Source organism: Heterocephalus glaber, unplaced genomic scaffold, assembly GCF_053883595.1.
Source record: "Heterocephalus glaber isolate CG9 unplaced genomic scaffold, H.glaber_assembly_v1.0 deba00001428, whole genome shotgun sequence".
Classification (NCBI taxonomy): Eukaryota; Metazoa; Chordata; class Mammalia; order Rodentia; family Bathyergidae; genus Heterocephalus; species Heterocephalus glaber.
Window position 1 is genome coordinate 20,618,812 of NW_028258293.1, and position 27,678 is coordinate 20,646,489.

A 27,678-nucleotide genomic window follows, 5' to 3' on the forward strand; every position below is an offset into this window, starting at 1 on the left:
CCTTTTTCCCTTTTTTGTGGTATGGGGCCTTGCATATGCTAGGCAAATACTCTACCACTGAGCTACAGTGCCAGACATTTTTATTTTTTATTTTGACACAGGGTCTCATTAAGTTGCCCAAGATTGCTCAAATTTGCTATCCTCATGCCTCAACCTCCTGAGTAGCTGGAATTATAAGCATGGCCAATGTGTCCAGCTCAAATTTAATTCTTGCAGGAGAACACTTGATTAGTCTGGTCAATTATTGTCATTGCTATTGAACAACTCTCTTGGGTAATTGAGCAGACTCTGAATAGACTCTCTTAGGTCAATTAGATGTGTAAAAGGTGACAGGGTCCTATAGTATAAAAGAAAATTTGAGTAGGCTAATAGTTCTGAATTCTTTATAACCCTTTTCTGTAATTTCCTCCTTTTTTTTTTAGATAGGGTCTCGCTATGCTATTCAGGCTGAACTTGAACTCACTATGTAGCTAAGGCTGGCCTCAAACTAAACTTGCAGCAATCCTCCTGCCTCAGCCTCCACCTGAGTACTGGGATAACAAGTGTGTGCCACCATACCTGGGTCTCCCAACTATTTTTTTTTTTTGGTACTGGAAATTGAACTCGGGTCCTTGCACTTGCAAGGCAGGCAGCGTCTCCCAACTATTCTTAAATGAGGCCCACAGATAATACAGTTGAACTAACTACATACAAAATTAATATAGGGCTGGGAATGTAGCTCAGTAGGCTACACTTGCCTGGCTAGCGCAAGGTCCTAAGTTTGATCCCCGGTACCGGAAAAAAAAATCAATATAGTACTCTAGGGCCAGGGATGTAGCTCAGTGGTGCTGCGCCTGCCTGGCAAGTGCAAGGTCCTGAGTTTGATTCTCGGTACCAAAAAAAAAAAAAAAAAAAATATATATATATATATAGTACTTAACTAAAACATATAGAAGAAATACTGGTACAAGACTGTAATTCCAGCACTCTGGGAGGCTGAGGCAGAAGGATCACAAGCTTGAGGCCAGCCTGGCTAACTTAGCAGGACCCTGTCTCAAAACAAAATAAAAAAGGCTGGAGATATGGCTTAGCACTAGCATGCTTGCCTAGTATACTCAAGGCCCTAGGTTCAATCTCTACACACACAGACACACACACACTGGAAAGTGATTTATAATAAAATATGTATTTTGATATGTAATTGTCCATGCACAGCTACACTAGAAGTTATAAAGCAGCACTCAGGTGATTGTAACTATACATTGGAAAATCATAAACATTAAAACTACAAATAAGATACATACAAACATGTTGTGTTGGTGACTCAAATGCCACCAACACTATTGCCATCAAGAATGTAATTTCCTGGTAGTGATTTCACTGGGAGTGGGAACAGGATTGTAGATAAAAGTAATGGTGATATTCCAGTTTTGGGGTTGGGCTTGAAGAAAACAGTCTTTAGGATTATCCCTGGAAAATCATCAGTTTACATTCCTAATAACAATGTATGAGGGGCGGGGATTGAGCTCAGTGGTTCTGGCACCTGCCTCAAAAACAAAAGGTCTCAAGTTCGATCCCCAGTACAAAAAAAAAAAAAAAATGTAAATTCCTGAAATAGTCTAATCAACCTCAATCTCAGTGCCTGGCACTCAGTTAAAATGCAGTGCTTAGCTGGCATGTAGCTCAGTGGTATAGTGTTTGCCTTGCTGCACAAAGCCCTGGGCTCAATCTGTGAGGGAAAATCTGAGGGGAAAAAAAGTAGTAGTTTTTTGAGATGAAAAAAATCTGGAGCTGGAAGTGGTGGTGCACACTTCTAATCCCAGCACTGGGGAAGCTGAGTCAGGAGGATTGCCTCGAGTTTGAGGCCAGTCTGGGCTACATAGTGAGACTCTGTCTGAAAAAACTTCAAAAAAAAAAAAATATCTGAAGGCCAAAGAGACTTCCATAAGATCTTAAATGCCTCCCATAACAGTTTGGACCCCAGTTTCGCACTATTGGGAGGTAGAAACTTTAAGAGGTGAGCCCTAGTGGGAGGGCTTTACTAGTGACACAGCTTTAAAGGGAACAGTGGGACTCCAGCCCTTCCTTTTCCTTACTTTCACTTCTTGGCTATGAAATGAACAGTTTTGCTATATCATGTGTTCTGTTTTTAAATTTACTTTGTAAAAATTTTGGGCCAGGGATTTAGCTCAGTGGTGCCACCACCTGCCTCACAAGCACAAGCTCCTGACTTGGATTCCCAGTACAAAAAAATTTATTGATGCATGTTTGCAGTATATAATAATTGCAGTCCTCATGGGGAGTTGGTACATGCATATAACACATCCTAATTCATTTGCTTTCCTTTTCCCTCCCTATCATGTGCTCCTTGCCATGATGTACCATCAGGGGCCCAAAGCAATGGGACCAAACAATCATAGATTGAAATCTCTCTATGAGGAAGCCATAATAAACCTTTTTTCTTTATGTGTTGCTTATCTGAGGTATTTGTTACAGCAATGGAAAGCTGACTAACACAGAGCCCATTAAAGAATTTAAAAGGAGACGTGTCTGAATCAGAGCACTCTTTAGGAAGATTTAAGAGTACCAAAAGGGGGCTGGGGATTTAGCTCAGTGGTTTCACCATCTGCCTCACAAGCACAAGGACCTGAGTTTGATCCCCGGTACCAAAAAAAAAAAAACAAAGAGTACCAAAAGATGATGAGTTTTTGTTGTTCTTTTTTTTTTTTTTTTTTTGGTACCAGGGATCAAACTCGGGTCCTTGCGCTTGCAAGGCAGGTGCTGGAACCACTGAGCTAAATCCCCGGCCCAAGATGATGAGTTCTAAGGTCTAACTTATTTTCATCACTACCTCATCTGCCCTCCTACCTTAGTACTTATAAATTTTTTTTTTTTTCTGGTACCAGGGATTGAACTCAGGACCTTGTGCTTTTGAGGCAAGTGGCCATACCACTGAGCTAAATCCCCAGCCCATTAGTGCTTATAAATAAGTAAGTACTCAATATATAATCTTGAATTGAATTGGGTTGAATCAAATAATATCTCTAGCAAAGTGTTCACAAAGCCCTTTGGTAGAACATTCTCTCAGGTCATAGCTCCAAAAAAACATTATTGGTGGAAGAAACATCCTCCCTACACCACCTAAAGTCAGTTCTGGGTCTACTTCACATGTGTAGGATCCTAGTATCTGAAATGTAACATTCTAGGTCAAGATCGATTACAAAGAAAGCTATATTCTAAAATCAAAATAGATCAAAGATCTAAATATTAGCTAGGGATTTAGCTCAGTGGCACTGTGCCTGCATTGCAAGTGCAAGGTCCTGAGTTTGATCCCCAGTACGAAAAAAAAAAGATCTAAATATTAAAACAGAAACACTAAATCTGCTGGAAGATAGAATACGTAGAACTCTTGAAGGCATTAGTGCAGGCAAAGACTTTATGAACAAAACTCTGATCACACAAGAACTATCACAAAGAATCAACAAGCTTTATTAAAAAGCTTTTGTACAGGGCCAGGGGTCTAGCTCAGTGGTTCTGCAGCCTGCCTCACACGCACAAGGTCCCAAGTTCGATCCCCTGTACCAAAAAAAAAAAAAAAGCTTTTGAACAGCAAGAGAAACCACCAACAGAATGAAGAGACAACCCATAGTGTGAGAAAAAATTTCTGCCAGCTGTTCCTTAGTCAAAGAACTACTATCTACACTATATAAAGAATTTTAAAAAATTAGACCCCCCCCCCAATTTAAAGATCCAATCCAAAAATGGGCATCTGAAATGAATAGACACTTCTCAGATGGAGAAGTAGAAATGGCAAATAAATATATGAAAAAATGTTCAGCATCACTGGTCATTCAAGAGATGCAAATTAAAACAACACTGAGGTTCCATCCCACTCCAGAAAGAATGGCTGTTATCTAGAAATTCACCAGGGCCGGGGATTTAGCTCAGTGGTGCCACTGCCTGCTTTTCAAGCCCAAAGTCCTGAGTTTGATCCCTGGTACCAAAAAGAAAAACAAAAAAACCCAAAGAAATTCACCAATAACAAATGCTGGAGGGTCTGTGAGGAAAAAGGAACTCTTCTCCACTATTGGTGAGAGTGTAGACTGGTGCAACCACTGTGGAAATCAGTGTGGAGATACCTCAAAGAACTAGGATTACAGGTTGCATTTGACCCAGCTATTCCCCTGCTGGGGATCTTCCCAAAAGAATTAAAAGCATCATTCCACAGTGATACAGGCACACCCATGTTTATAGCGGCACAGTGTGTAATAGCTAAATCTTGGAAACAGCCCAAATACCCAACAACTGAAGAATGGATAAAGAAGATATGGGGTTTTTTTATACAATGATTACTACTCTCCCATAAAGAAGAGTAAGTATGAGGACTGGGGATGTAGCTCAGGGGCTCCGTGCCTGCCTGGCAAGTGCAAGGTGCTGAGTTCAATTTCTGGTACAAAAAAAAAAAAGAAAGAAAGAGGGATGAGCTTGAGACATTTCTAGCTAAATGGATGCACCTCAAGACCAAACTCTTAAGTGAAATACATTGAACACATATGTTTAAATACCAAATTATTTCTCTGGTCTGAGGAACTGAAAGTGGAAATAAGGACTAAAAATGTATAATGGATATTAGGAAATGGGAAGAAAATGTTCAAATGAGAAGAACAAAGGATAGGGAAGGGGGAAAGGAAAGATGGGACAAGAAAAACATAGAAGATAGAAAAAGAAAGTGGAAACAAAGCTTTTGTATATAAGGAGGGGAAGAGGGATTGAAGGGGGGGAATGGAAAAAAATGAAGGAAGAGTTCAATCCCCAGTATCAAAAAAATAAAAAGAAATCTAACTTTGGCCAGGGATTTAGCTCAGTGGTTTTGCCACCTGCTGCACAAGCGCAAGGACCCAAGTTCGATCCTCAGTACCAAAAAAAAGAAGCAAGATACACCATGTACAGGTACAAATTCCCTATGATGGATGTTATCATTATGTATATTTAAAATGTACCAATAAATGTTTTGCTTTTAAAAAAAGCTATATTCTATTATATCATCCAAATATTCACTAGCAACAAACCTAGGGACCCTGTCTCTGTAGCTGCATACAATAGTTATCAAAATTTAGTTGGATGTTTGAGAACATCTTGAGTACCTAGCACAATGTCTGGCACCTAGTAGCCATTTAATAAATACAAGTTGGATTGATGAATGAATAGCAGCAACTGAAAATAGTTCCTAGGATAGAACAATGAAAGAGCAAAATTCTAGTGTTTGTTCTCATTACCTGTGCTGCCCAGTGCGCATATGTTGTTTCTCCTCTGCGATGCATGTTTGTCATCCCAACCATGGAGCCAGCCAATTATGGACTGAAACCTCTACGAACTGATTGTTTTGTCATCAGGAATGAATATTCTTAATACTGACCAAGAAAAATGAAGAAGGAAGAAAGGAAGAGGAGGAGGAAGAGGAGGAAGATGAGAAAATATTTTGCCAGTGAGGAATTGAAAATGGCTTTTTAAATATTCTATTGAGTTAAACTTTTTAAAATGATGTTTAATATTATATGTAGTATGAGATCATTGACTCAATATATAACTAGAAAAGAATTTCACAATAAAAAATAAAAACAATAACAAAATAGAAAATAATTCTAGTGTTTGTTACATTAGAACTGGACCTAGGACTCAGATTAGTTTTCAGTTTTGTTTTGTTTTTTTCCTTTTTGGTACTAGGGATCGAACTTGGGTCCTTGTACTTGCGCAGCAGGTGGCGAAACCAGAGCTAAATCCCAGGCCCTAGTTTTCAGTTTGAAGGGCTGTCAAGCAGACTGTCTCCAAGGCGAGCACTTAGGCCATATCCAAACAAAGCAACAAAAAAGAAGCAAATATGTACATGGTGACAAAGTAGTGTCAAAGAGCTTAGGAGAAAAAGGAATAGCTTCTTGACCTTCTTTTTCTTCCATGTTCAGTCCCACTGCCCTAGGCAGGTCCAAGTTTCTAAATATAAAACTTTGTTCAAAAGATCTTGTGACATTACATCTATTTTCAGCTTTATCCATTTTCTCTTTATGAAATCACTGATCAGATTAAGAAGGACTTACACTTTGAGTTGATTTTCAAATGGTGGGGAGAGTTTACAAGGAGCTGTTTTTATCATTTCAGCCTTGAGAGCCATAGCAGATGTGCCTGACATTACTCAATACAGAGCCATTGTTTTCTTCAACAGCAAAAAGATAATAATATTGATTATAAGTAAATTTTTTTCAGTACTGAAGATTGAACCCAGGGTCTCTCACATGCTAGGCAAGAACTCTACCACTAAGCTACATCCTCAACCCAGTAAACACCCCCTCCCCCACTGGATTAAGGACAATTTATTCTTTTTATGTACAGAAAACTCCAAAGAACATTTTGGTCAGTTTAGGAGCAAGTTCTTTAGCCTTTCCCTTTCCCAGCTTGGTAATGCGAGCTACAGATTTTGGACCCAGGATGTTGTCTTCCCAGTGACAGGGATCTCATCATATCTGTCATTGTCATAGGTCCTGATAGCTTCCACCAGCTCAGCCGAGTCCCTTTGTCTTCCAAGTTAAATTGTACGAAGGCAACAGTGGTACATATCTTCCTGTGGCATAGATGCCCCAGCCTGGCCTTCCCCTGATGATATAGTAAGGGACCCCTGTCTTGCGACTCAGGGCAGGCTGGAATACATCCAGCTCAGTGGGGTCCGAGTCATGTGCTATCACTGCTAACAGCCTTCTTGTTCTCCACCAGGGTGGTGATAGTGTTAACATCTGCTCTGAAGACTGGTAGTCTCTTAGTAGGGATGATCCTTTGTCAGTAGCTTTCTTCTCAGCCTGGGCCAACAGCCTCTGTTTGTTCTCTTGGGTGTCTGATCTGTACTTGTGTGCAAGCTTAAAGCAGTTAGGTGGCTGTTTGGCAGTCCAAGGCCTGGGTATACTGGTTAAGTGCAGGAGACATCTTTAGCTGCTTACATAGGGTAGCCCTCTGCCATGGCAGTCAGATGTAGCAGAGGCATTTGACAAAGCAGGTGAGGTCCTTCTTGGGCTGGATGTCCTGTCCAATGCCAAATTTCCTTGGCCTTTTCTCACACAGGGGATTCATCACCTTCTTGGCCTCCTACTTCTGCACAACAGAAGGGACCAGAGCCAAGTTCTTCTCCTTGGCCTTCTTCCCTTCCGGCATCTTGGGTGACTGGCAGAGAAAGCAAAAGGAATTGTTTCCCCAGTAAACAGTTTTTGAGTACCAGCTATATTCTTAACCCTCACAAATAGGATCTTACTGAATTCTTGCAAAAATATATGCAGTATTACTGTTATCCCCATTATTCGGATGGTGAAATTGAAACTGAAAGTTTAAAACATTTTCATTAAGTTGCCCAGTGCTCAACAATAGCACTTGGATATCAACTTGCTCCAGGAAAATCCAAATGTGTTTCACATACAACTTTCAATCTCATTTCTGTCAGAACCCTGGAAACGTCTAGTCTTCTTAAGTTTTTAGGTGTGTGTCACAATCAGTTACAGTATGGAAGAAAGGTTATTATCTTCAGGTGAGATAGAATATCAAAAGAGAAATGATGCCAATTCTTTTTTTTTTTTGGTACCGGGGATCAAAATCGGGTCCTTGCGCTTACCGGGCAGGCGGCAGAACCACTGAGCTAAATCCCTGGCCCGTAAATCTTGAAAAATAAATTTTTCTGAGGTGCAATGGTTGAGAGCCACTTTTCCTCATAGGGTTCTGCCATTTTGCCAAATCAGAATGGTCACTGATGGAGTACACATCCTGACAATGAGAAAAAAAGGGGAAGAGCAAATTTTTTTTTTCAGAAAACAAAGAGAAAGAGGAGGAGGAGGTAGAGAAGGGTCCAGGCCATTAGCAATCTACAAACACAATAGGAGAATAACTTAGTAGTTCATTTTATGTGGTGAGAACAGTGCAGTTATTTAAAACAAGGCTTTTGGGGCCAGGGATTTAGCTCAGTGGTTCCGCCGCCTGCCTCGGTCCCGAGTTCGATCCCTGGTACCAAAAAAAAAAAAAAAAAAAAAAAAGGAGTATTTGTCGCTTGGAGCCACATCAGGATTTTAAAGTTCACAGACCTCGACCCCAGGGCGCGATCGCGGAAACCCTTCGCCTGACCGGGGCCCAGGCAGGGCGGGAAGGAATCGGACCGCCCAGACGCGGCGGCGCGCAGTCCCGGAGCGCGCCCGTCTCTCCCTCTCCGCCCGCGTTGCTCGAGGGCATCTGGGTCGCCGGCGCTGACTCAGCTCTTCCGGGCCCCGCCGTCACTGGCAGTTCCGGGCTGCCTGAGGGTGCGGACGCAGGGTGTGAGAGCTCAGGAATGCAGGAGCCGCCACGTCCTGCGCCCTCCGCGCCCCCGCGGTGATTTGGCTGCTTCCGGTACAGGGTCCGCGAGGTTCGGCCGCCGCCCGCCTGCCCCCTACTCCCTCTCAGGCTGGGGACCTGAGACTGCGGAGCTCCGGTGCTGAGGCTCTGCGAGGCTCCTTGCGACATCGAGGAGCTGAGGCCTCAGGATGAGGAAACATCCCTCACCCCACAGTGGGGAGAGTCCTCAGTCCCGGACTCACCGAGACCTTCACAGCCCTGGCCTTCAGAGCTACCCTGGAAGCTCAGCACTGCCCTCGCTGTCATGTGACCCCAGAGGGTCACTTCATGTGGCTGAATCTCACTTTGCACATACGGGTAACAGGGTTGATTATATGCCCATCATGGTTATGCTGGCAGACCCTGCCACACAGCAGCAACTCAAGGAATCTCAGCTTTTTTTACTCTTTCCAAGTGCCTTTGGAAAGTATGGCCAGTGCAACCATCTTGGACTCAGGTCTGAACACTTCACTGACGACTTCCTAACTAGTTTTACTCCTCCCATCCAACCCTCTCATAGTAATCCGATATTCTGTTTGGCATAGTAAGCCCTTCAAGCCATTCCTATGCAGGAGAAACTTTAATATCCTGTTATGTTTGGTTTGAATGGAAAATCATTTTTCTGGTATTTAAAGCACTGCATCATAGTCTGCTCATCCAAATACCCATTCCTCCCATAATATGCTGCTGTGCACCCTACATGGTATGGGGGAGAGTCCTGCCCTCCAGGAGCTCTAATGGGGAAGAGAAAAACATGTTCTCACATAATTATATTATGTAATCAGTGTTCTGCTCAAGAGGGAGAGACTCAGTGAACAGATGGGGAGAGAAAAAGGTTTCCCAGAGGAAGTGGCACTGGGAGGGGACTTAATGGATGAGGAGAAATTTGGTAGCACTGAAAGGCTGTCAAATTTCTATCAGTGTCCTACTTTATGTAGGACCTGACAATCATCATTGTGCTCTGCCACGTTGCTGTTAAAGATCCGTGAGACATGTGGTCCCACCCCTTGATGATCTTGAGTCCAGAAATACTACGGGGAATAAAAATTTGTGGGTGTTTTTGAATAAGGAAAAGACTTTATTCATCATGCACAATTTCAGTAAGATAACAATTGTGACAAATCTACACAGCTCTAAAAGGTCTTGAGCATACTATTAATTAGATGACAACAGGTCTTTCTCATTGAAAAACCTTTAAATGGTTGTTCAAGAGAGGAAGAACACAATGAGGCAGGATCCCCAAAGCAGAGACATCACGGGTCCTAGGGGTGCAGGGCACAGTCCCAGCGTCCAAGTCCACAGGGACAGTACAAAGGTCCCCACTGCAGTTTGCCAGGCTCCTCTCAGGACATCTGTGGAAGGACCTTGTGCTGAGAAGCATCCCAAAGGTTAGGGTTCCTTTCCTCTTCAGGCTATATGCCTGGGTCTTCAGCAGCTTCCTGGGGTGACCCAGGATGCAGCAGATGCTCTGGGCCTGGCCTCATCCACCTCCCCTGACGACAGCATGATTGGGTTAGTTGGGGCGTGCTGACCATAGCATTTGCATCGCCTTGAGGTGACTGGAGCTCCTTTGTGGTGTGGGCCATCTGGTCCGTGGGTCTCAACAGCATTTTTGTCCCCTGGCTACTCTGGGAATACGGCTCCATCTTTGGTATAAACACTGGGGAGTAGTTGGCTTTCATGGGAGTGGACCTCTCCACAGCTCTGGCAGGAATGGTGGCACAGTGCCTCGAAATTACCGAGTGCCCAGGCCCAAACTTGTTCTGGGTTCAGGCCTGGTGGCATGTGGGGCTCCAGATGCACCCACCCTGGGCTCAGCTCTTTCAAGGCAGGTGGATAGCACCATAGCTTCAGCTTCCCCACCAGGCCAATGAAAAAGGGCAACTGAGTCTGCTACTGACTGTGCCTTCTCACAGTATTGGGGCTTGAGCCCAAATTCAAGGGTGGGGTTGGGGGTGGAGATTAACACTCATTTGTGTCCCAGGTTGGTTCCGGGACTTGGGATCAAAGCAAAAACTGAATTCTTTAGGATAGGCCTTTGAAACTCGGGTTTTGATGGATTCATGGAAGGGAAGGGTGGGGTGGGTTAGGGACAAAAACCCTGTTTAGTGGCAGCTTTCCTTCACTACAGAAAGTCTTTTAGATCTGCCTAGAAAATCTAAAACTGAATTTTAAAAATTCCTTTGAACTTTAAAAAAATTTTATTTATTTTGAGTTGCAGTCTTGCTATGTTGCACAGGCTAGCCTAGAATTTCTGGGCTCAGGCAATCCTTCTGCCTCAGCCTCTCAAGTAGCTAGGACTATAGGTGAGTGCCACCATGCCCAGCTAACATATTTTACTTTTAATATCAGAAGATGTTTTTCTTCCCTTAAACTTACTACCTGGGGTTGGAGCAGATGAAATAAAATGGGACCTCTTATTCACTAGAGTTTTACAAGAAAGGAGACATAATCTACTTTTTTATTCATCTATGAAAATTATACATATTAATCAATAAACACTGATTATTTATGTGAACCAAAATTATGATTTAACTATAGTACTTTGGGGGATTAGGGAAGGAGAAGTGGCGATGGATATGTGGTGGATTTGTAAGACTGCTATATCCTCATCTACTGAAACAGGAAGGCATCAGGTCATGTTTAACACAGATACATCAGGAAATGGCATAAGCAATTATTTTAATATAAGGAGGTAAATACCCAAGCAACAATGAAAAAAGTGAGAAATAGTTGCCCTTCGGCTATGAAGATGAACAAGACAGAAAACTGTTTTCGTATGCATTTTTTTTTTCTTGTACTGAAGATGGAACCCAGGAGTGCTGCATCATGGAGCTACATTCCCAGCTCTTCTTTGAAAAAAAAAACAAGAAGCTCTTCTTTATTTCTCATTCTGAGATAGGGTCTCACTAAGTCACCAAATTGTCCCACTGGACTGGAAATGGTAATACTCCTGCCTCAGTTTACCAGAGTGCTAGGATTACAGGTGTGTACACCTGGCTTCACTATACATTTTAAAGTGCGATTAAAATATATTTTTAACTTCATGATTTTTTGTTTGTTTATTTGTTTGAGACAGGTTGCTATGTAGCCCAGGCTGGCCTCAAACTCTCAGTGATCCTCTTGCCTCAGCCTCCTGAGTGCTGGGATTACAGGTGGGCACCATGTCCAGCTAACTTCATGCATTTCTGTGTTGGTAAAAATAAAACCATACAAATCTGTTTCCCAGTAATTTCATTTCTATAAATGTATCCTATAATTCCAGATGTGGGTAAATATTTCTATACAATATTCATTGCAGAATTACTTAGAAGTAAAAAAAACTGGCAAGAATGTGTTTAACAATGCAATAATTAAAAAAATTGTCATGCACCCACATCATGATCTTTTACTTATTAATTTTTTTTTTTTTTGGTACTGGGAATCAAACTCAGGGACTCGAGCTTGCCAGGCAGACTCTGTGCTGCTGAGTTACACGCCAAACCCTCACATTGTGATCTTAAAAATGACATTTTATAGAATTATTTAATTTCATAGATGGGACAGGAGGGAGGGGAGATGAAGGGGAAGTAAAAAGGGTCAAGATGTAATATGTATGTGTAATAATTCCCCACAATGAATGTATTTATTATGTATAGCAAACATATAGTACTAATTAAAAGGGGGAAATTTTTGTTTTGTTTTGTTTTCCCAGACAATGGCTTGTTGTGTAGTTCAGGGCTGGCCTTGAACTCATTGTGTGGCCCACACTGACCTTTAATTCACTGCGATCTGATCCTCCTGCCTCAGCCTCCCAAGTGCTGGGATTATAGGCATATGCCAGTATACTCTGCTCAAAAGGGGAGAAAATTTAAAAGTAAAAAATAGAATAAATAAAATTAATGAAAAAACCCATAATACAAAAGTAAATAGACTAGAAGGAAATGCATCAGAGTTCATGATGTTTATCTCTGGGAATCAGGATTATAAAGTCAAGAATTTGCAAACCAGGTGTATTGGGGCACATTTGTAGTCCCAGCACTTGGGAGCCAGAGGTAGTAGGATTGCAGTGAGTTCGAGGTCAGTGTGGGCTACACAGTGAGTGCAAGGCCAGCTTGAACTATATAGTGAGACCCTGTCTCAAAGGGAAAAAAAAAAAGAATTTGGTAGTGGGTTTTCTAGGAAGCAGATGCTGAGTTGGAGTTAAGAAGGCAAAAAGTTGGGGAATAACACCTATGAAGGGAAAGGAGAGGAAGTGGATTGGACAGATGGAGTATCAGAATCCAGACTTTCTGTGGTCCCATGGGGATCTCTGGAGCCAGGGTTGCCTGTTGGAGGCCTCCTGTGATACCTTCGGACCACTCCTTTGCACAGTCACTGGCTGAGGCTACTCCACAAGAGACCTCGAAGTGAACAGCTGGAGGCTAAGAGCTGGCCTCACTCCTTTCTTGAATGGGAATCTGACTGTACATCTCTTTGTCAGCAACAGAGACAGATTGTTTTTTTTTTTTTGGTGGCAGGGTCTGGCTTTTGGTGGCTGGGCCTGAACTCACTACATAGCCCAGGCTGACTTCAAACTCACAGTGATCCATCTGCCTCAGTCTCCTGAGTGCTGAGATCACAGGTGTGTACCACCACACTTGGCTCTCAATTTTTTCTTTTTTTCTTTTTCTTTTGGTACCAGGGATCGAACTCAGGTCCTTCCGCTTGTGAGGCAGATGGCGGAACCACTGAGCTAAATCCCCGGCCTTTGGCTCTCAATTTTTAAAATAGGGTCAAACTAAATTGCCCAGGCTAGCCTCAAACTTGTGATCCTCCTGCCTCAGCCTCCTGAGTGCTGAGATTACAGGTGTTCATCAGCACTCCTGGCAGAGGCTCAGGCTATTAATTAACATGCTTAGTATACATAATTAGGAAACAGGAGATTTTAGATTCAAGTAGCACTCTGATGTGCTTCTAAGCTTGTGTTTTGTTGTATTATACTACTACATTTCCTAAAGGGTAGTTGAATGAGTGAAATAATACACTTTTTTTTTTTCCTTTGTGGTGATCAGAATAGGACCCAGAGCCATGGACATGCAGGCTCTCTACCACTGAACTACATCCCCTACGCCTAGAATAAATTTTTTAGCTTATCTTTTTAACTTGCTTTTCTTTGGTACCTTTCTTCCCTAGAGGCTAACCCAGCTGGAAAAGCAGAAGGAAATACTGGCCATTCATTCTTGCCAGCTGTGTGAGCTGCAAGTGATAGAAGTCCAACTCAGATTGACTTACACAATACCAGTAAACATGTGGATTAATGAACCAGGGAGTCCACTGGCAGAGTGCTAGCTTTAGGATCGGATCAATGTCACAACAAATTTGTCTCTCTCTTTCAGTTTTTCTTTCCTCCAAGGTGACTTCATTCCCAGGCAGGCCCTCCCTATGTGATGACAGAGATGGACACCAGCAGCTCCAGGGTGCATTCTACCAACTTAGTAACCCCAGTGGTAAGTGCCTCTTTCCTAATAGCTCCAGCCAGATTCCTCAGAAAACCTGTCATTGGTCCAGCTTGAGTCATGAGCAAATGCCTGACATAATCATTGTGTCTGAGGAGTGTGATGTTATTCTTTTTTTTTTTTTTTGGTACCGGGGATCAAACTCGGGGCCTTGCGCTTGCGAAGCAGGTGTCGGAACCACTGAGCTAAATCCCCAGCCCGGTGTTATTCTGATTGGCCAAGTCTAAAGCTGAGGCTTTTGTCAACCCTACCAAAACTCCATGGACTGAAATACAGAAGGAACATTATGGTGTCAGACTAGAAGAAGGAACTCTATGTGGGCAAAATGGGTGTCTCTTACATATGCTTTCACTGAATGGGACTCCAGACTCAACAGTCTTAATCCAGGCTGACTGGGACTGAATGAATTCTGCCCAGGTCTGCATGATCTGTCGCTGGTGAATACTGTCCTCCAAGGGCTCATTACACAAGGCTGTGCCTTTTCTAGTTTGGTCCCAAGGGTTGCATTGTTCTTATTTTTAACAGGCTCAATATATTTTTTACACTTTGCTTGAAAGAAAATTTCAATATTTTACAGTCTTTCGGTAGGTATTACATACACTGCACTTTATGAAATCTAAAAGGTATTGAAACAAATTTTTTCCCAACATTTTGGTATAACAAAACAATGTTTCTCCAAATACTTGTGCTATCTAAATGATCTGTTTGCTCTGATAACTACTAATCCCAAAAACTGACTCAATGCAATAATTAGAAAAATTATCTAACACCATGCATGAGTTTAATTCATTTTTTAATATCCTATCCTAGAAACATTCTACAAATCTTATGATTTAAAAAATTAAGTCTCTGTTCTGATTTTTAAAAGATATCTTTTTTTGACAATATCCATAATATTGACAAGTACATGTTAAGGCTAGTATCATCTCCTTTTGTGAACATTTTTTTGGTTTTTGATGATGTTGTTTTTTAAGAAAGATAGTAAAAGACAGACTCCTTCAGGGCTTTGAACTGTACCTACAGAAAATGAATGCAGTGAACATAATATTCAGTCCCACAGTCAGGAGCAGTGGCTCCTTCCCATTCCACAAGATACTGCACCTTTCCATCAAGTGTCACCCACCAAGCCAAAACTCGGTACTTTTCTCCACATGCTATTCTACCTGCAGCACCAAAATAACTAGTAATGGGGTTTTTAAGATAATTGAATTGTAACTCTTGATCTGCTAAGTTATTCAGGATCTCTGTGTTGAGTTCTTCAAATTGATAATCTTCTTGGCCTTCATAATCTTTTACAATTTCTGAGTTCTGAGTCTGGAATGCTCTTCTTGGAAGACGACCTCTTCTTCTACGCAAATGTGGTATTGCAGCAGGCCAAGATCTACCTGTGTGAGTTCTTTTCCTGGAGTCAGATAAGTGATAATGCGTGGAAATACTAGACGGGGTAGTTTCTTTTGTACTGGAAGTACCCCTGAAATCCATATCTGAGGTATTGGATGAATGTGCAGTTCCCTCAGTTATCCCTATAGAACAAGGTAAATCCAAGGCAGGATTCTCAGAAACTGGTTCCTTATCCAAAGGTGGCTCAGCAGTTTTTTGTATCATTTTTCTCGTATATGGGCCAGGAGGATGACCTACAAATTTTTTCTTTCCTTTTTTTTTCTATTCCATTGCTTATTTCTCTTGGATCAGATATAGGTTTGGATGCCTTTCTGCCTTTAATTTTAAATTCATGGGATGTTCCTTCAGGTTCTTTCTCTGCTTTGAAAGACACATTTGGTGGCACAGGAGGGACATAAATTCTCAACCCAAACAAATGCTTCTTCTTCTTTATTTCCTTCCCAGACATAAACATGGTCTTGTAATCATTTAATGCCTCCAGAACATGCTCATATCTTTCAGATTTTGGTGTGTCTGCCAGCTCTCCAGGGTGCAATCTATTGCAGTTTTCATTAATATATGTCATAAGCTCAAGTTCAGAATCAAAATATTTCTTCTTGTGAATAACACTTAGGTTGTAAAGGTAAAGGTGTGCTATCTACCACTGTAATAGTAGATGTTTGAGGTATTCTGGTCCAGAACTGCAGACAGAGCAAATAAATGTATAAAATCTATCTCCAAATAGCACTGGCTTTTGAAGGCATTGCACACAAGCTTCATGAAACCACTGCTTACATTTGCAGCACTGTAGTATCTTTATATACCAGTCTTCAGGGCCTCCACAATAGCAGTAACACTGCTGGACATTGGTTTTATGACCTGCATCCCATTCAAGGTCTGCCATGCTGTAGGGTAATGTCTGCTTCATGACTTGCAATGCTTTGGCATTTGGTCCTTTCTTAAGTGCACCACCCCTCTTTGTTGTTGTTGCAAAAACACACGGTCAACAGAGCCATTTTTCATCTGAATCAATCACACTGGAATCAATGTGAGGTGTATGACACAATTGATGATACCCTTGGCCACACTTATCACATACAACCATTTCATTAGGAGCTTCTGAATACTCTTCTTGACATATTGTACAGACCATTTCCCCACTTCCAGTGGCTCCCAGATGTGCCAGAATCCATGTTCTCTCCACCACGAGATGTTTCCTTTCATCAATACTATGTAATATTTCTTCTATCAAAAGAATTTCACAGTTTTCAAAATTACAACTTCTAATAGCTGCATAATATTCCATCTGCCTGTTTGAATGTCCTTCCAGAGAACCCAGGATTTAGAACTGTCTTCAAATATGATGAAGCAGCTCTGTTTCAATATGTTTATCTTTTTGATAGTTCCAAGATAAAACAAGCCCTCTGACCATCTAGCTAGGACATCCTGACCCTCTTCAAATTTACATGCTGGCTTTTTGGCTTTATGTCCATCCTGTAAAGACAGCTTGGTCAAGGACGTTGGGGTCTTTTGGTTTCGATGTAAAGGAGACCGCTTGTGGACCAGTGAATTACCTGCCCCTGTAGAGTCTCTCATTCGGTCACTTCAGTGGTGCCAACCGCTTCATTCAGGAAAAAATACCCAGTCAGGTCCCCGTGGGCGCTTTCCCTGCGACTCTGAGCACTTACTGGGCACCTGACCCACCGAGAATCCCGCACATACGCACGCACAAACTGAGGTCCTTGGGGACGAGGGTTAGGGGTAGAGTGAACGTTCTTACACCGGCCTCAAACACAGCCCACTTCTCTACAGCCCTTCTCCATTTTGGTTTCCCGAGGACTGCCGGTGCATTCTGGGAGCACGGAGAGACTCCAGGGCCGAATCGGGTTGCATTGTTCTTGAGAGCAGTTTTATAATAAAACATTCTATTGGTGGGAAATGATCTGACTTGAGTCTTACAGTGGCCTAGAGTTGATGAAGAGGAAGAGACCGATATCTGGTACCATGAGGGAACACAGCATCGTCTCAATAATACTGGGCAGGCTAAACCTGCCACTGGGAAGGCTCAGTGACAAATAGCAACCAGTCGTATAGGCAGGTAGTTGGCACCTGGGGGTAAACAGAAAGCAAGATATATGTATTATCTTAATGGGAGGCAGAAAGTGTTGAAACAGGAGATACCCATCAAGATTTCAGGCACAGTCCAGTGTGGTGGCATTTGCTGTAATCCCAGCACTTTGGGAGCATGAGGCAGGAGGATTGCAAATTTAAGTCCACCCTGGGTAACTTAATGACTTAGGAAGAACTTGTCTCTTTTTTGAAAAAAGAGTAAGAAGGGCTAGAGATGTAGCTCAATCTGAAGGCCCTGGGTTCAAGCCCCAGTATCACCAAAAGTAAAAAACAAGGGCCAGGGATTTAGCTCAGTGGTTCCGCCGCCTGCTTTGCAAGCATAAGGACCCGAGTTTGATCCCCGGTACCAAAAACGAAAACAAAAAACAAACAAACAAAACAACAGGGCCAGGGATTTGGCTCAGTGGTTTCGCCGCCTGCTGCGCAAGCTCAAGAACCCGAGTTCGATCCCCGGTACAAAAAAAAAAAAAAAAAAAAAAAAAAACCACCAAACAAAAAACCAACAACAACAGCAACAAAAAAACCCCCCAAAACTAATAAATAAATAAATAAATAATAAGAAATAAAAAACATTTCAGACACAAATCTGACCAGCAGGTACCAAAATTCTAGCCACCAAGCTAAAGTTCAGGGGTGTTCCCGTCCCCAGGAATGGGGAGAATTGGAAGGAGCAGGCCGGCCCCCATCATGGGAGATCAGGACACTAGGAAGGCTATCAGGATTGGGTATTGGGCACTAGGCTGAAATGCATACACTGGGTCTGGAGTCCAAGGCAGGACTGGGTCTCAAGAATGAGTCTGAAGGTCACTCAACTGATAGAATTAGGACATAAGTTCACATTATCTACACCACTGATAGAAAACTCCAATGAGAGAACTGAGGTGCCGTAAATTCCCTTGGCTGCTGTACAGGATTACATCCAGTGACTAGATCAAGCCTGCAGGTGGGCTGGGGATTTAGCTCAGTGGTTCCGCCATCTGCCCCAAAAGTGCAAGGACCTGAGTTTGATCCCCAGTACCAAAAAAAAAGACTAGAAAGAAAAGAAAACTGGGATAGAATAAATTCGATCAGAACAGTGTGTTAAATGAGATTTTCCTCTTTGCTTAGCTTTGGAGCTTAGAACAATAGGTTCAAGTACCCCCATACTGTAAAGAGACCTATCTGGTCATTTCTGCAGGACTTGCTCAAAGCATAGACCCCTACATCAGGTCTGGAGCCTGCCCATCACCCACTTTTGGCTGAGAAAAGAAAATAAAGATGAGGAGCTGGGTTGGTGGCAGGCATATGCCTGTAATCCCAGCATTTGGGAAGCTGAGGCAGGAGGATTGCAAGTTCAAGACTAGCCTGGCTCTGTCTCAAAAATCAAACAGTAGCAAGAAAGAAAAAGAAAGCAGAAATTTGAAAAGTGAGGGTTTCTTTGAAGAGAACTGTTAGAGTGTTGTGGTTTTCTCACTTCCCTGGGTTAGGGGAAGGTGGTTGTGCTGAGCAGAAGTGCTCTGTGCTGAGTGGAAACTAGGGCAGACTAGAGAGAGAATTCTTGGGACAACTCAGGGACAAACTGGGTCCCTGATTGTGGGGTAGGGAGACTGATGTCTGAGGTAAGAAACTGACTAGAGAACAGCAGAGATAGTAGGTTAAGAGGCTGGGAAGAAGTCAGGTGTGGTGCTGCATGCTTGTAATCCCAGCAGTCAAGAAGCTGAGGCAGGAGGATCACCTAGGGTTCCAGGTTAGCCTGGGCTACATAGCGAGAGCCTGTCTTAAAAAAAAAAGAAGCTAGGAAGAGGCGATCTATGGAGTGAGTCTAAAAGGTAGCAATGGTAGTAAGGATAAAATTGATATGCACACCCAAGTTTATAGCAGCATAATTTGTAATAGCTAAACTTGGAAACAGCCCAAATGCCCATCAACTGATGAGTGGATAAAGATGTGGGGTTTTTTATACAATGAAGTACTACTCTGCCACAGAGATGGATGAGTTTGAGACATTTCTAGGTAAATGGATGCACCTTGAGACCATACTCTTAAGCGAAATAAATCGAACACACATGTCTAAATACCGCATTGTTTCTCTGGCCCGAGAAACCGAAACTGGAAATAAAGGATTGAAATGTATAATTGATATTGGGAAATGGGAAGTAAATGTTCAAATGAGAAGGGGAACAAGGGAGGGGAGAGGGGGAAAGGAAGGAAGGGACAGGAAAAAAGTGAAAATAGGAGGAAAAAAAGGAAACAAAGCTTTTAGTACATAAAGAGGGGAAGGGGAGTCAAAGGAGGAGGGGAATGGGAAAAAAAAGAAGATACATTTATGTACAGGTGCAAATTCCCTATGATGAACGTTATCATTATGTATATCTAAAATGTGCCAATAAATGTTTTGCTTCCAAAAAAAAAATCAATACTACACTGTAAAAAAAAAATGGTTCCTTCTTTTGGTAAAAGCCTGAGCTCTCTTTTTCTCTCTACTACAAACAAGCTGTGCTAGTTTGGAAGCCATTTGATCTCTCTTGTCTGTTTCCTCATCTACAAAAGGAAAAATTAGCTGAGCTCAGTGACACACACCTGTAATCCCAGCTGCTTGGGAGGCTGAGGCAGGAGGATCACAAGTTTCAGGGTAGCCTGGGCAACTGAGTTTGACCCTATTTTAAGTAAAATATGAGAGCCAAGTGTGGTGGTGCACGCCTGTAATTCCAGCACTCAGCAAGCTAAAGCAGGATCACTGCAAGTTTGAGGCCAGCGTAGGCTACATAGTGAGTTCAAGGCCAGCCTGAACTTCACAGTGAACCTCTGTGTCAAAAACAAAAAATTGGGCCGGGTATTTAGCTCAGTGGTGCCGCTGCCTGCCTTGCAAGCTCAAGGACCAGAGTTTGATCCCCAGTACCAAAAACAAAAAACAAAAAAAACCACCCCAAAACAAAAAATACCTACCAAAAGATTATATGTAGGGGACAGGGGAAGGGGACGTTACCAGAACCTCTGCAGTTAGTCCTGGTCTCCTGCGAGCCACGGCAGCACACGGCGAATTACAGGAAAGGTAGAAAAATGAGACCGAGAAGAAGCTGAGCTTTGGGTCTGATCAGTGCTGCTCTGGGCAGCAAAGACAAAAGCCTCCAGTTTACCACACCTTTTATTCAGTACATCGGGAGAAACAAATGTAACAGATGACTTGCAGAGAGTTCAATAGTTCACATTGGGATAAACAAGGTGTAACGGAAGGCTTGCAGAGAGTTCAGTACATCTCCGGCAAACAAGATGTTAATCAGTCCAAGAACAATGAGGAACTGAGCAGATGTTTGTTCTCCCAGGATGTTTCTTGTCCTGGAGAATCACAGCATCACTGGATCACTGAAGTCTCAGTTGTGACCGGAGGCCAAACTGGAGTTATTCTGTAGCTGGGCTGTAGGCAAGAGAACTAGGCTAACCAAATGATTTATCCCTAGAATTATGTAGCATTGCTCCCAACAATTATACATAAAATAAATTAAAGGGACGGGGGTGATAGGGATGTAGTTTTGTGATAGAGTGCTTGCCTAGCATGTGCAAGGCCCTGGTTCAAGCCCCAAGAATAAAAAAAAACCCCAAAACAAAGGAGGATTATAGTTGAAGGTATTTTGAAGAGTCTGTCTATGTCTATGTCTTTCTAATTGTATGAGTCTATTCTGCTGAGCTCCATAGTGACTCATGGATTAAAATGGGCTATTCTGGAATCCACACATTTCATTATACTAGATCTAATTCAGGTTTCAAGGTGGGGGGCAGCATTCTCCCTGCCTCAATTCCTCTTTTTTTTTTAAACAAGATAAATTACTTTAGGCCAGGGATTTAGCTCAGTGGTTTTGCTGCCTGCTGCGCAAATGAAAGGACCCGAGTTCAATCCCTGGTACCAAAAAAAAAAAAAAAGATAAATTACTTTAAAAGATTTTTTTTTTGAAATTTGCTATTTTATTTTTAATTTTTTAATTATTAAAATTTATTTTTTAATGCATTTTATTTTATTTTAATTTCTTCTCCCCTCAAACCCCCTCCCCTCCCTATGTACAAAAGATTTATTTCCATTTTTTCCTTCTATTTTTACTTTTTTTCTTATCCCTTCCCTCCTTTCTCCCTCCTCCTTTGTTCCCCTTCCCATTTGAACACTGAGATAAGTTTTGAAAGATAAATTAATTTTAAAATTTCAAAAAGAGAAAGTTACCCATAGTACCATAACATGAGACATTACTAATGACTTTTTTTTTTTTGGTACTGGGGATCGAACTCCAGTCCTTGAGCCTGCGTGGCAGGCGGCGAAACCACTGAGCTAAATCCCCGGCCCACTAACGACATTTTGATGCATTCCTTTCCTGACATTGACCACCTCTTCTCAGGGTTGCCCCAGTTGCAATCATTAGCACGTACATTTTTTACTGTTTCGTGGCTCTGGGGGTTGAACCCAGGGCCTCATGCACACTAGGCAAGTGCTCTCTCACTGAGCTGCATCCCCAGCCTGTATTCTGTGTTCCTATAGTACATTAGTGCAGTAAGTGGTGTTTAAGAGCCACAAGGAGTGAAAGTCTGGGATGATTCCAAATCATTGCACAATAAAATCAGGCAAGGAGCCAGGGATTTTAGCTCAGTGGTTCTGCTGCCTGCCTCGCAAGCAGAAGGACCTGAGTTTGATCCCCAGTATCAAAAAAAAAAAAAAAAAAAAAAAAAATCAGGCAAGGAACACACTGCCTTGGATAGAACAGACTTTGGGGGCACAGGTCTACTCCGGTGCAGCCTCGCTTCCTCCTTAGCATGTTCTGCTTTCCTTTCAGCAACAACAGGAACTCAAAGCAACCAAAGCCACAGCAGCCTCTGACCTACATGACAGTCACTTTGGGGCTGGTTCTTGGTGAGAAATGCCAGATGGTCCACTCAGCCAACACTGCAGCACACAGAGACAACCACTATCAAAGGCCTGTGGAGCCTGGTGTGGTGGCCCATGCTTATAATCCCAGCACTCAGCAGTCTGAGGCAGGAGGATTGCTTTGAGTTCAAAACCAGCCTGGGCTACATAGCGAGAAATCCTGTCTCAAAAAACCCTTCATCCTCTGCATCTCCCACCATGCCTGGCTCCAAGAATCTTAAATAATTTGCCGCAAGGCTGAGAAGTCCTCAGATCTATGTTTTAGATGATAGCATGAGGAATGATTTAAACAGAGCAAGACTAAAGCAGAGACCAGAGGATATTATAATAGTTCCGTTTAAGACATTAAAATTTCTAAAAAAGCATTAGATAGGGGGGAGGGAGATATCCACAGTAAAATACCTTTCTGTGAGGTTACCTTTTTTAGGCATTGAACTTTTTTTCTTTGAAACAGGGTCTTGCTATGTAGTTTAGGCTGGAGTTGCACTCACTGTGTAGCACAGGCTGGCTTCAAACTTTGTGATCCTCCTGCCTCAGCCTTCTGAGTGCTTGGATTAGAGGTGTGCACCACCAGGCCCAGCAAACTTTTAAAAAAAATGAATATTTATATATTTTTCTGATTACAAAAGTAGCCTTATTCATAAAAATCTGGAACAATTCAGAAACTTTTAATGTGGGAAGTAAAAGTCCTGCACAATCCTATCCACCAGAGGCAACAGGCTGTTACAGTAAAATATCTTTCTTGCCATGGGAAATCTTGCTCTTAACCAAATGAGGCGGGCTAGGGGTTTAGCTCAGTGGTTCTGCCACCTGCCTTGAAAGCGCAAGGACCTGAGTTCGATCCCTGGTACCAAAACAAAAAAAAACAACAAAAAAAAACAAAATAAGGCATTTGAAACGTCTCACAACCAGTTCTCAAAAGGCAACTCAAGGCTCAGGTTCCCTGAAGAGTAAGTGATGAAAGATTATTCAGAGGAGAAAAGATGTGGGGAAATAACTGAATGAAAAACATCAAGTGCTCTCAGAGCTCACTAATTTTCCAACATACTTTCTGCTCTTAGGTTCATCTGCCTGAAGCAATCCAGGGTACTTGACTAAGTGTGTGGCCAGAGTTTATTTCTGTGGACTAACAGCTCTGGAGGTTCACTATTGGTTGACTGTCCATATTTTTACAGTTTCCTTTTGAAAAGAAAAAGCGTTTTCCTGAATCTTCCTGTTCCTAGCAGGCTTTTTAACATGGCAAATGACAACAGAAAATAATCTCTTATTTTTGTGCGCATTTTTTTTTTAGACATGTGTGTCTCACTATGTAGTTCAGGCTGTTCTTCAACTCACTATGTAGCCTAAATTGGCCTTGAACTTGAAGCAGTCCTCCTGTCTCAGCCTCCTGAGTGCTGGGATCACAGGTGTGCGCCACCACATCCAATTTTTATGCCCATTTGAACATATCAGTTTAGAGTCATACCTATTTGTCTCCTTCGGGAGGTGATCGGGGTGTTGAGAAATTTCTTTTTGGTCACTTGCTTTTGAAATTATAGGGGAATAAAATCCATGGTTGAAGTGGTGCCACCACCTGCCTCCCAAGCAGAAGGTCCTGAGTTCGATCCCTGTCCAAAAAAAAAATTTAGAGTTGAGCCCTTTGAAAGAAAAGGATTGCTTGGGCAGGGGATTTAGCTTAGTGGTTCCGGCACCTGCCGCACAAGTGCAAGGTCCCCAATTCAATCCCCGGTACCAAAAAAAAAAAAAAAAGAAAAGAAAAAAAGAATTGCTGAGGGTAGTGGTGCCCAACTGTAAGCCCAGCACTTGGGAGGCTGAGGTATGAATATTGTTGCAATTTTGAGGCCATTCTGGGCTACATAGTGAGTTCAAGACCAGCCTGAAACCTTGTCTCAAAAAAAAAAAAAAAAAAAAAAAAAAGAGGGCCGGGGATTTAGCTCAGTGGTTCTGGTGCCTGCCTCACAAGCACAAGGTCCCAAATTCAATCCCTGGTACAAAAAAAAAAAAAAAAAAAGAAAAGAAAAGAAAGAAATTGTCTTTTTTCTTTCCTAGGTTTTTTTTTTTTTTTTTGTACGGGGAATCAAACTCAAGACCTTGCACTTTTGAGGCAGGCCCAGTGCCACTGAGCTAAATTCATGGCCCCATTTTTCTAGTTTTTTTGTTTTGGTTTGGTTTGGTTTTTTTGGTACCGGGGATCGAACTCGAGTCCTTGCACTTGCGCACCAGGCAGTGAAACCACTGAGCTAAATTCCCGACCTTTTCTAGTTTTTTGAGACAGGTTCTCACTGGGTAGTCCAGACTGGTCTGGAACTCATGTCGATCCTCCTACCTCAGCTTCTCAAATGCTAGGATTACAGGTGTGTGCCACCACACCAGGCTGTCCTTTCTATTCTTAGAAATTTTCCTTAGAGGGGCAACCCACTTTCCAGGTATTCCCTCCTGTCCCTCTCAGGCAGGAGGTGTACCTCTCCCTCTCAATAAATATTCCTACTCTTAAAAAAAAAAAGAGAGAGAGAGAGAGAGAATTTCCTTAGAAGGACAACCCTTCTTGGCCAGGCATGGTGGCACACACCTGCATTCCCACACTCTGAGAGGCTTAGGCAGGAAGGAACACTGCAAGTTCAAGCCTAGTCTGAGCAGTTTAGCAAGACTCTGTCTCCAAATTTAAAAAAAAACAAAAAACAAACAGCTGGAGATATAGCTCAGTGTGAAGGCACTAGGTTTAATCCCTGGTCCTGCAAAAAGAAAGGAAGAAGGAAAGGAAGGGAGGAAGGGAGGAAAAAAGGAAGGAAGGAAGGGAGGAAGGGTTTTTTTTTTCTTCTTGGAACCCATTTGGCATTTAACAATTTTTATCTTGAGAAATTCTGAACTCTTCCAACTCTTCAGAACTCTTCAGAAACCCAATTCAAAAAACCTTAGGTGACAAAGAAACAATTATTGTTTTACCCCTGAAAGCCTGACAAAGGGAGTTGACTTTAGGGACTCCAGCTCCGAAGATGGAAAGCTGTCAGGACTTGCCCACCCTATCTCTCCTGCTGTCTGTTCTGTTTTTGTGTCAACCTCATTTTCTCCTCCTTTGCCATCACTTTTTCCAGTCAGAAACGTGGTAGCTAGTTGGCCTGGTTTCTGTACCAACAGCTATGAAATCATAGAGAGGTAGGTCCTTTTCCACTGGTTCCAGTCAGAAAAATCCTTGGAGAAGACTGAAATGGTTCAGTCCTGGGCCACGGGCCCCTCCTTATTAAGCCACATAGTCTTCATAATAACCCTATAAGGCAGGTCCATTGCAGTCTCCACTGGGCACAGGAGGGAAATGAGGCCCAGAGAAGTTGATTTGTCTCTCAGAAACTGGCAGCAGTGCACTGGAGCTGAGCTCCTGGCCAATTGCTCCCTTTCCCCCATCCCATGGGAGGGTGAGACCACTTAGCCAGTTGCACATAGGTTAGTGGCCTGAACACATCCAGACCACATACTGAATCCTTCCAGAGCTCCTCTTCTGCTTGCTTACATTATAAAATCTCTCAGGACGTGAACTCCAAGAAGTCTTAGTTTATTTATATATATATGTGTGTATATATATATATATAAATATATGTGTATATATATAAATATATTTATTTATAATAAATATATATATATTTATTTATAATAAATATATATATATATATTTATTTATTTGGTTCTAGAGATCGAACTTGGGACCTTGCACTTTTGAGGCAGGCAGTGGAACCATTGAGCTAAATCCCCGGCCTGAGGCCTTTTTTAAACTACACTGATCTTGTCAAAGATCTCTGCAGATTTTCCAGTTTTTTTAATAATTCAATTTGTCCATTGTTGAGTACCTGATTGTTTCAGTACAGTGCTCTGCAAACTCTTTCAAGAAAAATCACACTCTTCGAGGAGAGAAAGAAAAATACATACCTAGCAACAATCCAAGTCAGACAGTAAGTAATACTTGTTCCAGTGGAGTCATGGAGCCACAGAAATGAACACACAATGCTAACAGGGTGTGTCAAGACCTCCACAAAGGCTTAATGGAGGGATTGCCATGTGAGTTGATTTTTTAAATTGTTGCTTTTTTTTGGTACTGGGAATCGAACTCAGGTCCTTGCACTTGTGCAGCAGGCAGTGAAACCACTGAGCTAAATCCCCGACCCGTTTTTTTTTTTTTTTGAAACAGGGTCTCTATGCAGTTCAAGGTGGCCTTGTATTTGTGACTGTCCTGCCTCAGCCTCTCAAGGCTGGAACTGTAGATGTACACCACCACGTCTGGCAGCATCTGAGTTGATTTTGAACAGAAGAAAAGGATACACAGGACAAAGAGGGGAAAACAGCATTCCCGGAAGAAAGACACCATCAGCAGCAAGCTATGGAGGTGTAAAAAGGCAGGGTAGTCCTGGGAAAGAAGGACTCCAAGGCTGAAGGAAGGAGTGTAAATATTGGAGCAGGGTAGGATTTAGGGAAGAAAGTGAGAATCGAGGCAAGGCTGAGGTAGGAAGAAGCTACCAAGAAAAGGAGTCTAAGGGAGAGGAAAAGAGGATTAACTATAGGAATGGCTGGAAAACTAGAAGAGAGTGTGGTTGGCGCTAGAAAAGTAATTTGAGGCCAGATTAGCAAAGAGAAATTCTGTTTGGGACCCATTTGCAGATTCCCCAGGAAAACAAAAATTAGGGCCTAAAGCCAAGACTATGGGAGAGGGAGGTTCTGCCTTAATTAGGGTAGAGTCAGATGCGAGGATGGTCAAGAACAGAACAATCGCAGAGACCACCGAACAAGGCAAGCAGGGAAAAGGAAACAGTGAAGGGAGATGAGAAAGAGCTGCCTGAGAAGTAAGAGAACCCCTGAGGCGGAATCAGAGGGCAAAGGAGGAGACAGTCCAGATGGCAAAGAAGACTAGAAATGGATAAAGGTTGCTGTGCTTGAAAATGAGAAATTGATAATCTTTGAGTGGCGAGGTTTCAGTACAGGGGAGATATTTTTTCTACATCTTACAGAAAGTAGACAGCAAAGGCTATCACTTCTTTACTAATTGGCATAGTCAGGGTTCTTTGGGTTGCAAGGAAGAGAAATTAAATTAGTGCAAAGTGAAGCTGCCCCAACAAAGCCCTGTGTGAGCCACAGTACAAAGGGAAAGGATCAGCAATCCTGGTCCTGATAGTCCTTTTGTAGGGAAAGTTGGGGGACAGGAAGGAAAAATTAAAGGGCTTCAGTGAGGTTTCCGGCAAATAAAGAGTTAAACCCCTGGTAGAGAGAGTAGCTAAGAAAAATAAACTGATATTGAAGGCCTGGCTCACTTCATGCCAAGCTCAATTCCCTCCTCCTTCCACCTCCAATTAAACACAAAAAGAAACAAAGTAGAGAGGGGAGCTGTATTATTAAAAAAAACTCAGTGTATAAAATATACACTAACACCTAGACACACACCTATATTTAAGT

General features: G+C 42.4%; 2 pseudogenes across 1 annotated transcript in view; both read right to left on the bottom strand.

The window, feature by feature from the left end:
- Window positions 1-1,104: 1,104 nt before the first annotated feature.
- LOC101701380 (large ribosomal subunit protein eL8 pseudogene) lies at window positions 1,105-7,173 on the bottom strand (annotated as a pseudogene).
- Window positions 7,174-14,626: 7,453 nt separating this feature from the next.
- Window positions 14,627-27,678, bottom strand: part of LOC101701014 (metal-response element-binding transcription factor 2-like) — a 34,444-nt pseudogene continuing 21,392 nt past the window's right edge. The window contains exons 2-4 of the transcript XR_015451457.1: window positions 23,711-23,852; window positions 16,543-17,339; window positions 14,627-16,405 (exon numbers count right to left, since the gene is read on the bottom strand). The product of XR_015451457.1 is annotated as a metal-response element-binding transcription factor 2-like (transcript). The remainder of the gene's footprint in view (window positions 16,406-16,542; window positions 17,340-23,710; window positions 23,853-27,678) is intronic.